The sequence below is a fragment of the Mirounga angustirostris genome, unplaced genomic scaffold (assembly GCF_029215605.1).
Source record: "Mirounga angustirostris isolate CCGP_5_RB_7025 unplaced genomic scaffold, mMirAng1.0.hap1 SCAF_7, whole genome shotgun sequence".
Classification (NCBI taxonomy): Eukaryota; Metazoa; Chordata; class Mammalia; order Carnivora; family Phocidae; genus Mirounga; species Mirounga angustirostris.
This window is the reverse complement of record NW_026991715.1, coordinates 81,940,571-81,956,987: the sequence shown is the minus strand read 5'-3', so window position 1 is coordinate 81,956,987 and position 16,417 is coordinate 81,940,571. Positions and strand designations below refer to the sequence as shown.

The following is a 16,417-nucleotide window of genomic DNA, read 5'->3' as shown; positions in this document are numbered from 1 at the left end:
GCAGCATGCATATACTAAAATAATAATGACAAAGAGAAGATTAGCACAGACCCTGTGAAACACTAACATGTAAATTCATGAGACATCCCATATTTTTCTATATACTTTAAAATGGCGAAAATGGTAATTTTATGTTATGTATATTGTATCATAATAAATAAACTGAAAGATAGATACGAAAGAATGAAAAAGATTTTAATTAAAATAATGTAGAAGGTAAAAAAAAGTGCAGGACATCTTAAACATTTTCATAATCTTAAATTTCATAAAAATCCTGGCATTGGTATCATTCTGAGTTTGTATTGATGCTTAAAAAATGAGAAAATCCTAGCTGGTTAGATCAATCTGACTAAGAACAAGAAGAATGAAAACTAGACATAATGGACATAATGTACCTCTTGATGTGATACAATAGGAAGCTATAACTCCCCCTGTGAAGTATTATTATAAAAAAAAGATAGGACAAATCTGATCAGCCTTCTAAACATAACCACTTTTTACAGGAAATAAAAAGGTACGCAGACGACCTTAACTGATACAAAGGGAGACAATGAGCAAAATTCAGAATGTGCAGAGTTATATAGGATCAATACCTTGGTTTCTTTATCAAATTATAAGGAAAAAAATGGATGGGGAGCTTATAAATCAAAAGCAATTTAAATTATATCAATAAAATGCATTGAATATATTTTGTTTCTTGATTCAAACTGTAAGTTAAAAATACTATGAAATATTGAAAGAAATGTGAATACTGTGCTTTTCACATTAAAGATTTGTACTTAATTACTTTAGAAAAGATAAAAATATTGGAATTATGATTTTTAAAGTATCTTTTATAGATACATATTGAAGGATCTTTGGATGCAGTAAAGTGCTATCTAGGATTTATCTGAAAAAAAAAAAAACTAAGGTGGGGTGTGGATGGAGAATAAGTATAGACTTAGAGAAAAATATACTGACTATTTTGAAACTGGATTATTAGATCCATAGAGGTTCATTATGTTACTTTTTCCTTTTATATATTTATACTTTTCCAAAATTTTTTAAGTAGTACCCACATTAAAATCACAGACAAAATAATAATGGTTGAGGAAAATTCATCATGTCAAGTTATTTAAAAGCTGTGAGAAGAAACAATAAAAAGGAATCTAAGCTTATACATGCTTTATCTTTTAAAAAATCTATTTATATTGTTTCAACTCATTGATCAATATACTCATACTTTTTTTATTTTAAAATATATATGACTAGGGCGCCTGGGTGGCTCAGTTGGTTAAGCGACTGCCTTCGGCTCAGGTTATGATCCTGGAGTCCCGGGATCGAGTCCCACGTCGGGCTCCCTGCTCATCAGGGAGTCTGCCTCTCTCTCTGACCCTCCCCCCTCTCATGCTCTCTCTCTCTATCTCATTCTCTCTCTCAAATAAATAAATAAAATCTTTAAAATATATATGACTAGACATATAGAAAATTGTTAACCAAAAAATGTTGGTCAAATCCTTTTGTGAGAAAGTAAGCATTTCTTGGCTTAATTTATTTATTTTTAACATCAACTAATCTTAAGGATTAGGCATTAAATGCCAGTTAGTTTTTAAAGTACATTTGCTATGTACACTCCACTAGGGAGAAATGTGACCTCATTCCATGTTCTGAATAACACAACAGTGCCCTAGTGATTAGTGCATCAGGTCAGATGGGAGAAAAACACATAGCTCTGCACTTTTAACAACCTGCTCAGTCTTAAACTGGTTAACAAGGGATTTAAAGGCAAATCATTAAAAAATAAAAAGTCAATTGATTAAGCATGGTAGGTAATAAAACAAATTCTATATTTATGTTACTGGCGTAGGGGTAACAGTCTCCTGACAATGTATATCTTTTACACTCTATTCAGATATAATAAACATCTAAAAGTTTAATTTCAGGGCGCCTGGGTGGCTCAGTCGTTCAGCGTCTGCCTTCGGCTCAGGTCATGATCCCAGGGTCCTGGGATCGAGTTCCACATTGGGCTCCCTGCTCAGCGGGAAGCCTGCTTCTCCCTCTCCCCCTGCTTGTGTTCCCTCTCTCGCTGTCTCTGTCTCATTCAAATAAATAAATAAAATCTTAAAAAAAAAAATTTTTTTTTAAGTTTAATTTCATTTTAAACTCACAGTTTTGTATATTGGGGGGGCTATTGTCATTTTAACTACCACCAGTGTCAAGCTTTGAAATGCTCCCATCACCACAGAAAGCTCCCTTACACCCCTCTGTAGTCAATTCTCATCCCCACCTTGCTTCTAAACAACCACTGATCTTCCAGAAAGCAAACTGTGATTTTGCCTTTTCTAGAATTTCATATAAATTTCATACAAAGCCATAAAATATGTAGTATTTAGTGAGTGGCTTCTTTCACATGCCACCTGACTCTGCAAGACTGGAACACTTTGCTGCATCATTCCAGAGTGTCTTCTTGATATAGTAGAGATAGCACTGAAAAAGTAGGGTGAAGGCCTTAATCCTATCTCTGCCACTCCAATCTGTGAACTAAAATAAACATTTTTAAGTTCTCTTGTCCAGCAACAGTAGGATGATCTGTCCTCCTCAAGGCTACTGTGTGGAGCTAACTAGAGAGAATGGATAAAGTGCTTTCTAAAGTGCAACACATAACACAGATCAATTCAGAAGAAAAAGCTATCAGAAATAAGAGATATGAGGGCGCCTGGGTGGCTCAGTCGTTCAGCGTCTGCCTTCGGCTCAGGTCATGATCCCAGGGTCCTGGGATCGAGTCCCACATCGGGCTCCCTGCTCGGCATGAAGCCTGCTTCTCCCTCTCCCACTCCCCCTGCTTGTGTTCCTGCTCTCACTATCTCTCTCTCTGTCAAATTAAAAAAAAAAAAAAATCTTTAAAAAAAAAGAGATGATAGTTTTAAAAATATTTTATTAAACATGAATAAATGTATATTAAAATATAAATTTTAAATCTACTTTTTCACTGCGGAAACGGGAATAAGATGGAGGAAGACTGAATACATTTTATGAAATTGGAATAAAATAGGAAAAAAAACCCCACCTAAAACTAGAATTATAAAAAGGAACAATGTTCTATCAAAGTCTAACAAAGCTCATCTTAAAAAAAAAATCAAATAGCAAGCTTTAGAAATACACTTCATTCTTTTAATTTTCATCACCATCAAGAATTTATTCTACATAGGACATATCTGACAAAGTTATAGTTCTAAAACAGAGCGTATAATCCTTGTCTTCAAGTTTCCTCTACTTTCCCTATCAACATGGAAAAAAGGCAAATAAAATGGCTTTTAAATAAAATTTAAGGACAAGGAAAGAACACTTTTCCAGCAAAATAAGATCACACAGATTATGTGAAGGTTCACATTTTAACTTAGTTTTATTAGTTTTACCTGATGTCAAGAAAGAAGACAAGGTATCTACTGTCCCTACATCTATATCACTGTGATGGATCTCCTTTCCTGATCCAACTCTGAATCTTGAAGTTTTCCTCTGCTTTTGTTTGCCCTAGGGAAAAGGTCCCAACATAACTGCAGTGTTACAGGCTTGAAAATTTCTAACACAAAGAGGAAACTGAGGAAAACTTATAATTTACAAGGAGGTATAAAAGACCATGACACTTGGGAAAGGGTAAACGATGAGTTATATGAGAAGATAGCTCTGGGTAGGTTGAATTTTGCTAGTTAAAAGAAAATGCAATTGGAATGCCTGAAAGATCTAGTCTGTGTGGAAATTTTAGAAAGGCTAAAGACAGAACACATGACTTTTTGCCTTTTTTGTCTTTGTCAGTTAGATAAATTAAACAGATCTGAAGTAAAGTGCTAACTGGAAGTTTTTCAAGCATCTATAGGCTCTTATCCAGTAAAGAAAAGGGAGACTCTTCAATCCATGACTATAAAATATCAGATCTCAATCAGATGTGTGAAGTATCTTCATTAATGATGGCTGCAGGATTAAAAAGTTGATCCATTCAATTAATCTAGCTAATTAAAAAATAAGATTAATTTCCCCTTGTTTTGGTCACTCTATTTAGGAAAAAAGAAAAAATACATGAAAGTTAAATAAATTTCAAATTACTGTTTAGTACAGTGAGTATAGAAGTATGTAGCATACTGAACAACAGTTTTATTAGTAATGATGAAGGAAAAGTAATCATTTAAGGAGGGAACACTGGAAAATTTCAGGCAGAAGAAATTAATTTAGTAGTAGGAGATCAAAGAATCAAACCCAAATTTTCTGATTCTATATGAGTATGCTACTTGTTATAAAAATTATAGTCCCTAAAATAATGGATATTTATTTGCTCAACAGTATTTATTGCCTGCCTGTGATATGCTAAATTCTGTTCTAGCCAATGAAGATAAAGTAGTAAGGGAAGCAAAGCAGTGAACAAAAATAAAGTCCCTCCTTTTGTGGAGCTTGTATACTAAAGTGAGGTTGTAAGACAGAAAATATGGTATATTGTCATATAATACTATGAAAAAATTAAAAAGGGTAAGCAGATAAGACAGGAAAGAGAATTATAATTTTAATCAGGATGTCTAAGGTACATCTTTCCGGGGAGGTAACATTTAAGGATTAATCTAAATGAGATTTTTCAGGTAGAGGAATCTGGGATTACAAAGACTCCAAGGTGGGAATATGTGAAGCATGAGATATGACTGGTAAAGATGTCAGTGTAGCTGGAGTAGAATGAGCCAGAGAAAGTAATAAGATTTGTTGAGGTCTATACATTTTATCCATTTACAATACAGAAATTTTTGAAGACGTTCTTATTGTTTGAGGAGTGCTACTTACAGATTAGTACATAGGAAGTGCTATATAGCACTACTCAGTAAATAGCACTTGCTTCAAAAGTAAAAAGTTTTTTCTACTTTCATAGTAAAAGCCTAATAAACCTGTATAAGTTAGTGCTTATCACACTAGGCATTACATATTGTATAATTATTTACAGAATGCAATAGATTCTGGCTTATTATACCCAATGTATATAACAGAATCTAAAAAATATTACTGTCATTTTAAGTCTACAGTGGACTCTTGAACAACGTAGGTTTGAACAGTGCCAGTCCACTTACACAGATTTTTTTTAATATATAATTTAATATATAAATACGGTACAGTATTATAAATGTATTTCCTCTTCCTTATGATTTTATTAATAACATTTCCTTTCTTCTAGCTCACTTTATTGTAGGGATACAGTACATAATACATATATGCAAATTTCCAACTGCACAAGAGGTCAGCATCTCTAAACCCTGCATTGTTCAAGGGTCAACTATATAATGAAAGAGACAGTGATGATTAATGAATGATTAAATGAATGACTGTATCAGTTAGCTATTCTTGCATAACAAGCCACTCTAAAATTTATTGGCATTAGCCAATAAGCTAATGACAGATTGAAAAGAAAATGTTAAAAAACACAAATGACCAAAACTCACTCCAGAAGAAATAGAGTGCAATTAGTCCTATATCTATTATAAATTGTATTCATAGCTAAAACTTTCCAAAAAGGAAAATTAATGATTCAGATGACTTTATTTATGAATTCTATAAAATATTAATGGAAGAAATACTAATGCTTAAAAACAAAACAAAACCAAAAAAAGTCCAGAAAATAGAAGAGGGCATACCTCCTAACTCTTTTAATGAGGACAGCATTGCAGTGATACCAAAACAGACAATGATACTGTAAGAAAAGAAGATTACAGACCAAAATTCCTCATGAACATGGATGAAAAATCCTTTATAAATATTGGCAAACTAAGTCCATCATATGTAAGTAGAATGATGTATCATGAGCAAGTGAGATCTATCCTGGGAATGTGAGGATATTTCCAGATGAGATTAGCATTTAAATCAGTAGTCTGAGTAAAGCAGATTGACCCCCTGATGTAGGTGGGCATCATTCAATCCATTGAGGGACTACATAGAACAAAAAGGTGCAGGGAGGGAAAACTTACTTTTTATGATGAAATGCTGAGCTAGAATGTGAGTTTTCTGCCCTGTGAGTGGGAATTACAGCATTAGCCCCCCTGATTCTCAGGCTTTCAGACTCATACTGAACTGTACAACCAGCTTTCCTGGGTCTCCAGTTTACAGACAGCTGTGGGACTTCTCAGCTCCATACTTGTGTTAGCCAACCAGCCAATTCCTTATGGTAAATTAATCTGTATCTAATTACTATCTATCTCTATATCTCTATTTCCTAACTGGTTCTGTTTTTCTGATGAAGTCTGACTACTACATTAATTTATTTATACCAATATTTTAAAAGAGGGAAAAAAATCCATTTAACAGATGCCTGGAAAACATTTGGGGCGCCTGGGTGGCTCAGTTGGTTGGGCGACTGCCTTCGGCTCAGGTCATGATCCTGGAGTCCCGGGATCGAGTCCCGCATCGGGCTCCCTGCTCAGCGGGGGGTCTGCTTCTCCCTCTGCCCTCTTCCCTCTCGTGCTCTCTGTCTCTCATTCTCTCTCTCTCATATAAATAAATAAAATCTTTAAAAAAAAAAAAAAAAAACAGATGCCTGGAAAACATTTGAAAAATTCAATATCCACTTATGACAAAATTTCTTCAAATCTATGAATAGAAGACAAATTTTTAACATTACAAAAGATATCTGTTAATAACTAGAGTTAACATCATACCTTGTTGTTAAAGACCAAATAGTTTCACTCTATGATTAGGACCAAAACAAGAATTTCTACTCATACCATTCCTATTCTACAACATGCATACCAGTGCAATAAGACAAGGAAAAGAAATACAAGGCATATAGATTGGAAGGTAAGAAATAAAACTGTCTTAGAGGTCATGATTGTCTACATAGAAAATATCAAAGGATATATTAAAATAAATGAGTTTAACTGGTTACAGAAAAAAAAAAAAAAAGCCAGCATACTAAAATTGATTGTCTTTAAACATACCAGCATAAACAATTAATAATTAATTTTAAAAAGATATCATTTACAATACTACTAAAAACATAATAAATCTCAAAATAATGGGCATAATTTGTATAATAAAAATTCCACATTGTTGATAAATATCAAAGAAGATCTAAGTAAATGGAGAGATAGCTCATGTTCATTAATTGGAAGACTTAAAATTATCAAGATGTAAATTCATCTCAAATTGATCTACAGATTGAACACAATCCCAGAGAAAATCCTATAAACCTACTTTTAATCAACAAACTGATTCTAAACTTTATATGGAAAAGAAAGAAATAAAAAAATTGCCAAAACTATTTTGAAAAATGAAAACAAATTTGAATGACTCACACTACCGGATTTTAAGATTTTCTATAAAGCTATAGTAATCACATAGCATGGTATTAGTAAAATGATAGTCACATATCAATAGAACAGAATGAAATGTACAGAAATAGACCTGTATAGATATAAGGAAATCATTTTGGCAAAGTTGGCACTGCTATTCAATAGGGAAATACCTTATAGAGAAATAATTATACATCCTTGTACAAGGAAAATAATGTAAATATAAAAGTAAAAACTAAAATTGAAAACTTCTATCTAGAAGAAAACAGGAGAAAACCTCTGATATTGAAATAGAAAATCATTTTTTTAAAATAGAACATATTTAAACCTCTGCTTTTTGTAAAAGGGCATTTTAAAACAAAAAGCAAGCAATCGTCTCAGAGAGAAATATTTGCAAAACACATTTAACAAAGTACTGGTACCAGAATATACAAAGAAATCTGAAAAATTACTAATAAGGAAAGAACTGATATAATAAGAATGGTAAAATATATGAAAAGATAATTCACTATAGAAGAGATTTGGATTAAAATAAGCACATGTAAAGATGCTCACTATCATCAGTCATTAGACAAATACAAATTAAAACCATAGTGAGATACCACCACATATCTAATCAAATGCCAAAAAAAAAAAAAAGAATGAAACAAGTAATGAAATACCTGACAAAAACAAGTGCTGGCTATTGGGCAAAGCAATCAGAACTCTAAAAAAAATCATATACTAGATGCAAAAGAAATTAAGATATAGGTCTATACAAAAGCCTGGAAACAAATGTTATGGTCCTTTTACTCATAATCACCAGAACATGGAAATAACCTAAAAAGTCATCAAAAGCTTAATGGACAAACAAATCATTCTATATCCATACAACACTCAGCATAAAAAAGGAATGTGCTATTATTCATACTATGATATCAATGAGTCCCAAAAGGAATATGCTAAGTCAACTTAGGAACAGACTCAAAAGGATACATGCTTTATGACTCCATTTATATGACATCTTAGGAAAGGCCAAACTATGGGGACAGAAACGACATCAACATTTACAAGGGGCTACAGTAGTGGTGATGGTGGGTTGTTTGATTATAGATGGATGATAGAAACACTCTATATTCTTTGGGTTGATAGAAATAGTACATATCATCATTGTGGTGGTGGTTACATGATTATATAAGTTGGTCAAAATGCATTTACCTGCACACCTAAAAGAGGTGGTTTGTTTTTTGCCATTATACCTCAATAAACCTGAAAAATTACATAATTGCTTTAAGACAATAATAATTAATTATTGCTCCTATTCCTACATATTATCTGGATGTACTGTTTGAGGTTACTGGATTAGATTGATATTAGCGGTACTATCTAACATGTTTGAGGTCAGCATGGTAGAGCAGGCAGGGCTGACTGATCTGATGAACTTGCTTAGGATGACTCTTGATGTATTTTCTCTCTTGCAGAAGTATGTCTCACATGACATTCTCAGAGTTTCCAGAGAGAGTGGAAATGTCTTGAATCTTGAGGTTTAGAGTTGGATCTGGTATACCATCAGTCCTGCTCCATTTTAGGGCCCACAAGTAAATTTTAAGGTTGAGTACAAATTCAAGAAGTAGTGATACCCTCTACCTCTATTAAAAACTGAATAGTGAATAAATATGTCAGCAACCTAAGTTCCATCACTTGAACTTTTAATGTTTCCTGTAATTTTCTTCATTTAAGAATATCTTTAAAAACCCAACAATCTTGACAAGCTATAATTAAATGCTACATAATAAACCCTAGAACTTGGGTTATCTAGTAAATTTAGTGAGAATCAATAACTAATTTGTGCAATTTAGTCCAAATTAAAAGCTTTTACTTGCATTTCTGGGAAATTCAAGACAAATAAGACTTTTGTACAAAATGCATTAGCTTATGGATAAATTGGTTTAGTAGAGATCTTTTAAAGGGAAGAAGGGTGAAAAATCATACAATATAATAACTGATTTTTTAAATGTATTTTTTATAGATTTTATTTATTTACTTGAGGGGGAGGCACATGTGCACAGGGTGAGGGGAGTATAGGCATGCACATGAGCAGAGGAGGGGCAGAGGGAGAAGCAGACTCCCTGATGAGCAGGGAGCCTACCACAGGGCTCGATCCCAGCACCCTGGGATCATGACCTGAGCCAAAGGCAGATGCTTAACCAACTGAGCCACACAGGTGCTCCAATAACCGAATTTTAATAAAAGTAAACTCTTTTATGAAAGACAGTGAACCCAGAGTATATAGACTAGCATTTATATTAAGTAAAAAAAAATTATTAAAACTCATTATATAGTCTGCCACAAATAATTTGGGTGACTGTGTAAAATTCCTAAAATAATTACTTTTTAATTAGATAACATATATGAGACAGAATAAAATCACATGCTTCTATAGTGCGTCCCACAGGCAAAACATACTCTAAATAATTTACATAATTATGTAATTTTAACCTTTATAATATTGCTGTGGAATGCACAATTCCTGTTTTACATATAAGGAAATGGAGGCTCAGAGAAGTTAAATAACACCGTAAGGTAACAACTGCTATGAAACAGTCAGGATTTGACCTCAAGCAATCTGTGCCAGATCAAAAACTTAGTTTATCAAAGTCTGAGACAGAGGTTTATTTGCAATTATTGTCTCAGGGAGCAAAATTTTGCGGTGTTGGGAGATGAGGCGCTAAGGCATTATGAAACTGAAGAAGAGGAAAGACAGTAGAGTGAATTACTGGGTTAGTACCTTTATAGGTGGCTCGTGTTGACAAGGCAATACCGTCAGATCTGTCTTCCCATGGGACAAAGAAGAATGATGAGGGAGCAGAAGGCTGGCTGAAGACAAAGCATAAGCTGACACCCTGCAACCACCCCCTACCCCCTACTCTTGGGTGGGACATGTGTGACATTCTTCCAGGAATCTCCCAACTGTCTTAATGTTAATGCCTTGCTAGAGGGGAAAACAATCTTAACTTGACAATGCAAGGCCTCTGGTATCTTGTAGGTATCTTGTAGGTATCTTGTAGGTCAGGCCTCTTTAGCATATCAAAGTCCTTTGAAACCTCCCTTTTCCTTACTTCCCCCAACTCTCGAGTATATAATCACTACTCCTCAAGACCCCAGTTCAGCAGCTCTTTCTGCCCCATGGGTCCTGTCTCCGTGTTTTAATAAACCACCATTTTGCAACAAAGACATCTCAAGAATTCTTCCTTGGTAGTCGGCTCCGGACCTCACCCCACCGAACCTCACCTATATTCCAAAACCACATCAAGAAGACATTTTATGCACTGCATCCCTGTCCTCATTGGTCAAGGATGGTTCCAAAGGTGTTAATGCCCCCTGAAGTTTGGGTGGCTCACAAATGAGTCCCAGTAATTTCCCAAAGACCTCACAAATTGCAGAGGTACAAGAAATAGGCCCTAGAGAAGACAAAGTAAGATTGCATTTAAGCAGAACTAAAGTCTTTGCTCACCTAATTGACTTTACAGTGATTAAAGTAGACAGTAGGGCCTAGAAGTGGGGCCTAGGCAGAAACAAATGTCTATGTTGTCTTTAAATTTAGAATATAAAAAGATGATCTAAAATGATAGCTATCCTGCCACTATATTTCCACAAGATTCATTAAAAAAAAAAAAGCCATGATAAAAAATATGTGTTGAATGCATAAATCATACTGACTATTAAATGTAAGTAAAGGTACATAGTTATTTTCTTACAGTCTTTTCTGAATCTCTTATTCAATATGCATATGATTAGGAGCTAAAATTAATCATGAAATATATTACCTACTTTATGAGAACTATAAATCAAAGGGAAGTGACTCTTTCTTATCAGAAAGAAATGAAAAAAAGCATGTATTACCTTCAGGCTAAGTGTTTCCACTCCAGAAATATAGTAGGCCATATCTTATCTCCAGTTAGAGATAAGAAGTATTTTAATATCCAAAGTCTTATTGTTGTTTATTAGTTTCCAAAATGCAAATTGATAAAGGTCATCATTAAATAAAAGAAAATTGACTTCTTCCTCTTCTTCTTTATAGAAGGAAGACCTTTAGTGGACAAGGTATAGAGACTACTGAGACACACATACAGAGTAACTCCCTCGCTCAGTATACAGAGATGTATTTGATGTAGTAGAAATATACTCTATCAAAGAAATGAAGCCAGACTTCATGTCCTTTAGATGTTTTGAGGAACAGATCTGAATAGACCTTAGCAATAGTTAACGGTTTACAATCTTCTTTAATAACTCAAGCTGGTTCCACAGTGCCTTCAACCACAAGGGACATAAAAATTTCCCTGGGTGTAAACAGTCTGCTTTAGAGAAAGCAGGATTCTTTTAACTGTAGTTTAGTTTACTTTCAAGCCAATCTAGTGAATCTTAGGAGAATGAGAATACAATATCATGCTTTTTTCCTAGTTAAAATGATTCTATAGAAGGTTAGTATCCATGTTCAAAAATGGTATCTTTCTGCTTGATTAATATTGCCTGGAAAATAACTGATTGAAGAAGCTGAAAAATATCAAAAAGATAGTCAAACTATTCAGGAAAAATACTTTTGTTTTAAAAAGGACAACTAACAATACAAGAGGATGGCTTCATTAAACACATCAATAACATGCTAAAGGCCCAGCTGTGGTCCTTGTACTGTGTGCCAAAAGGCATTCAGAGGTAACAAATGACATTATGTTTTTAATATTAGTGTAACCTGGATTTAGTACTAGCTACATTGATTTGAGAAAGCATTCAACATAACGTTCCACATACCTTTTACTTCTCCCCAATTATCTTTCTATATTGTTCTTTCAAAAAGGATATATTCTGGGTGAATATTAGATTCCAACAATAAAATACTCTGCCTTTTTTCAAATTTCACATTGAGAAACTTACTACAAAAGGAAAAAAAAAAAAAAGGCCTAAAAACCTTGCTGTTTTGTCTTCAAATTAAGCTTCAGTTAGAGCCATTGCTCCAAGTGTATGTCATTAACAATAAATGGAATTGATAATAAGGCCCTGTTGTGTAATGAGGCTCCTGCTTAGGGTTTATTAGCTTTTCAATAGTTTTGTTTTCTATTTAGATGCAATTTTGAAATTTTCTTCTTTAAATAGCACAACTTTAGCAATACATAGGGAGTTTAAATTTTTGAATGCAAAGTACATATCTTTACATAATAAAAGAATTCATGGAATGCCATAATTTTATGCTGCTTAAAAAGTTTGAAAAGATATAATATTTTTAAAATATTTTAATGGAAAACTCTTATACTTTAAAAAGTAGAGAGAATAGTATAATATACTCCTATGTAGTTATCATCCAGGATCAAAAATGACTAATTTATGGTCAATCTTTTTAAATTGATACTCCACCAACTTCTATATTATATTGAAACAAAACCCATAAATCATATTATCTGTAAATATTATAGTCCATAATATAATTTAAATGTCATCCCTTTCAAGGCTTTTTAAAATCCTAACAGAATTCATAGAATTTTTCAGAAATATAGGACATATGCATATATATGGCAAATATTTATACAAATATATGTATATAGGGCATATATATAATTTAATGAATAGGAGAGGGTCCAAGATGGCGATGCAGAAAGATCATGAACTCACCTCTTCCACAAACACACCGAATGGACGCCTACATATAGAGCAATTCCTACTTAAGAAGAACTGAGGACTTACTGAATAGCATCTGCACCCCAAAGGGTAGAGGAACCTCATGGAAACAGCAAGAGATGAAGACAGGGTAACCACAGGAACCCCAGTTCCGGAGAGTGTGAACTGCAGTGGGGAGAAATAGTACTGAGTGACTAGGAGCAGATTTGTCTGCCTTGGGGCATAAAAAAAAAAAAAACCTAGCTGCGGTTTAAAAGGGCAACTAGAATTTAAAGGGACCAGCCCTTGAGTGTCTGTAGGAGTCCTTCAGAATGCTCTCCATGGTCAGAGGGGCTGGTGAACCCCATTGTTTATGTTCCCCCTAGGTCACCTAGGATAATTTCTGGTATATACTAAAATATTAAAATATTTTTAAATACAACAATTTCAAAATCATAAGCAAGAGTATCGTTTAATATATTACTAATGTAACATATCAAACTACCTACATAATAAAAGAAAATTGTATTTGGCTGATTAACAGTATTCACAAATGTAAGTTACTTTGACAAAGAAGAGGAGAGATAACATATTGATATTACAACTTCTGCTCAAGATGTCAGATTAAAGCCACATCACAAGACTTTCTTCTTAATTCTAACATACAAATACCACACAAATATATTGGACATGGACATACAATTTGAGGTTTAGGCACCTATTTTAGGAATGAACTTAAGGCAGTAAGACCAGTTCTTGATGAAGCACTAAAACAGATTTTGTTTGCTTGTTTGTTTACATGTCAGAGAGCCTGACAAAAGAGAAACCCTGACATACGCTGACATCACAATAGGAACAAAACTTTGCCCCTGCTGGCAGAGACACAGAGTGGGCACAGCCAAAAGTAAGTTAGCAGTCCCAAATCTTGACTGGAAAAAAAAGAAAAAAAAACATTAATTTTTTTTTAAGTAATATGGATGTTAGAAAACCAGGCATTATGCATATAGAAGTACTGGGTCCCAAATAAAATTAACCTGTTAAACTCAAACTGAGAAACTAATATAAAACTGGTCTTTAAACCAGTCCACATGACCCTGGCTAAAACAAAATAAAAATATTCTACAAGGACAACTGCTTAACCTAAGACACAGGTATAACAGATTTTCAAAGAAGAAAACGTCTACCGATTTGACATCCACAGGAAAAATCTGCAAAACACATGAGAATCCACTACTATGAGACAACACAAACAAGTGAATAGCTAAAAATTTAAAGATGATGAGGACTTTATGATTTAAACTTCTAAAGAAAAATAAATAGAATCTATAAAATAACAAGGGGAGTTTAAAGGAAATGCCAAGAATAAAACAGAAACAGTAAACTTGGAAAATGTGGTCTTTAGAGAAAACACTAGATAGACTAGAAGGATGACCAGGCTGATGTACCACATTGGAAGATAAAGTTACAAAAAATAAATTAGAACATGTCATGGGGGGAAAACGGTGGGTGATAATTTAGAAAATTAGTTTTAAAAAATTAGTTTTACGGAGACTTGAGGCCATCACTTCCACTCTGATGGAGTTACTGGGCCTCCTACAATAAAGAATGAGAAAATAGGTGCCTGCTTCAGCAGCACATATACTAAAATTGGAACGATACAGGGAAGATTAGCATGGCTCCCGTGCAAGGATGACACACAAACTCGTGAGGCATTCTGTATTAAAAAAAAAGAATGAGAAAATAGGACAAAATACATGAAACATGTGTTTTCAAACACAGGATTTCCCAATTGGAAAATAGCAGCACAGGACTGTGATTCCTAAGAGAAGGAAGATAACTGGAGTCTTAAAATCAGCCCAGCTTCCCTAAGGAGGCACCTTCCATATTGTGATGCAGGAAGAGCTAATGGAAACAGACAATAGCAGCCTGTCTGTGTTCAGTGAGACACATACATAAAAGGGGCTGGAATTTGAGGGGCAAAGTACAAGATAGGAGCTAGTTAAACACAAGAGTTCCATAAATTTTCATAAAGCTTTCTTTGAATCTGTTGTTAAACATAAAGCATGGGATGCCTAGAATGAAACTCCTAGGAGCTAGGAAGAGAACCAGTACTGGGTTGGATGGGTAGAGGGTGGTACTGAATAATTCCTAAATAAACACATGTTGGGATAAGAGATGTTTAAATTCTGATCATCCAGAATGCAAAGAAATAAATACCTGGGGCATTCAAGGGAGACCTCTAAAGGTTTACAAATTAATTTGCAAATAAATAAACTACTGGTCAAAACAAACTTCAACAGTCTTTAAAGGATAAAAAAGAAAAAGAAAAAAGAAAACTCTAAAATAAAACTTATGATGTCCAATAGCCAACCCCAAAATTATTAAATACACAAAGAAGTAGGAAAATATGACTCATAACCCAGAAATAATCAGTCAATAAAAACTGATGCAGATGACAGAAATAATGGAAGAATAACACAAGATATTAAAATAGCTATAAACATGCTCAAGGACCTAAAGAAAAACAAACATGATGAGGGAAATAGATTATACATACTAAAGAATCAAATAAAACTTGTAGAAATAAAACCCAAAACATCTGAAATAAAAATTTGACTGGTTAGGGGTTCTTGTTACCTACATCTACATAGAAAATCACCCAAACTTAGTGGCTTAAAATTACCCCAAATATTTTTCTTATCTCCTAGTTTCTGTGTATCAAGAACTCAGAAAGGGCTCAATTTGTGGTTCTGTCAAGATAACTCATGAGATCATACCCAGATAGTGGCTGGTGATGAAATAGTAGCAGGTAGGGTGGAGGTATGCAAAAGTAGCTGAGGAATGGCTGACTTCTTACTCTCTTCGTGTAGTCCTAGAGTCTCCGTCTGAACTAAACTGGGTGTCCTTACAACATGGAAGCCTTACAAAACATCAGATGGTTTAGGAAGCAGCTTAGGATTCCGGCACAATTGTTCCAGCCTGCAGGGCAAAAGTTACACTCCTATTATTACCTAGTGTAGGCAGACACATATAGTCATTTCCATCATCACCTCCAGTCTTCCCAGACTCAAGATCAGGGATATAAGATATAAACTCCCCTTATTGAAGGGAAGAATGTCAAAGTTACCACATAAGAAGAGATATATTTATGACCATCTTTATAATATATAATCTGCCAATCTTCTCACAATGACATCATTTCACATGAAAATATAGCCACATCACCTATCCTAAGACTCCTAAATCTTTTCTCATTACAGAATCAGTTTGAGGTTTGAGGTATCCATAGCTAAGTCATGTTTGAGTTCAGATAAGCACTCTCAGATGCAATTCCTTGGATATAATTCCTTGAATATCATTCGTCTCAATCTGAAAATCTGTGAACTAAAGAGACAAGATATGTGCCTTCTACCACCACCTCCAACATACAATGGTGAGGAGACAGGAATGGCAAAACCACCATATATTCTCCATATATACACAGAAGGAGAAAAGGA

At 34.0% G+C, this 16,417-nt stretch overlaps 1 non-coding gene and 1 pseudogene across 1 annotated transcript; both read left to right on the top strand.

Moving 5' to 3' along the window:
* Nucleotides 1-97, top strand: LOC123836626 (U6 spliceosomal RNA; annotated as a pseudogene).
* A 14,440-nt stretch (nucleotides 98-14,537) lies between these two features.
* Nucleotides 14,538-14,644, top strand: LOC123836397 (U6 spliceosomal RNA). Its single transcript, XR_006788960.1, has one exon. It is a non-coding gene; the product is annotated as a U6 spliceosomal RNA (small nuclear RNA).
* Nucleotides 14,645-16,417: the final 1,773 nt, after the last annotated feature.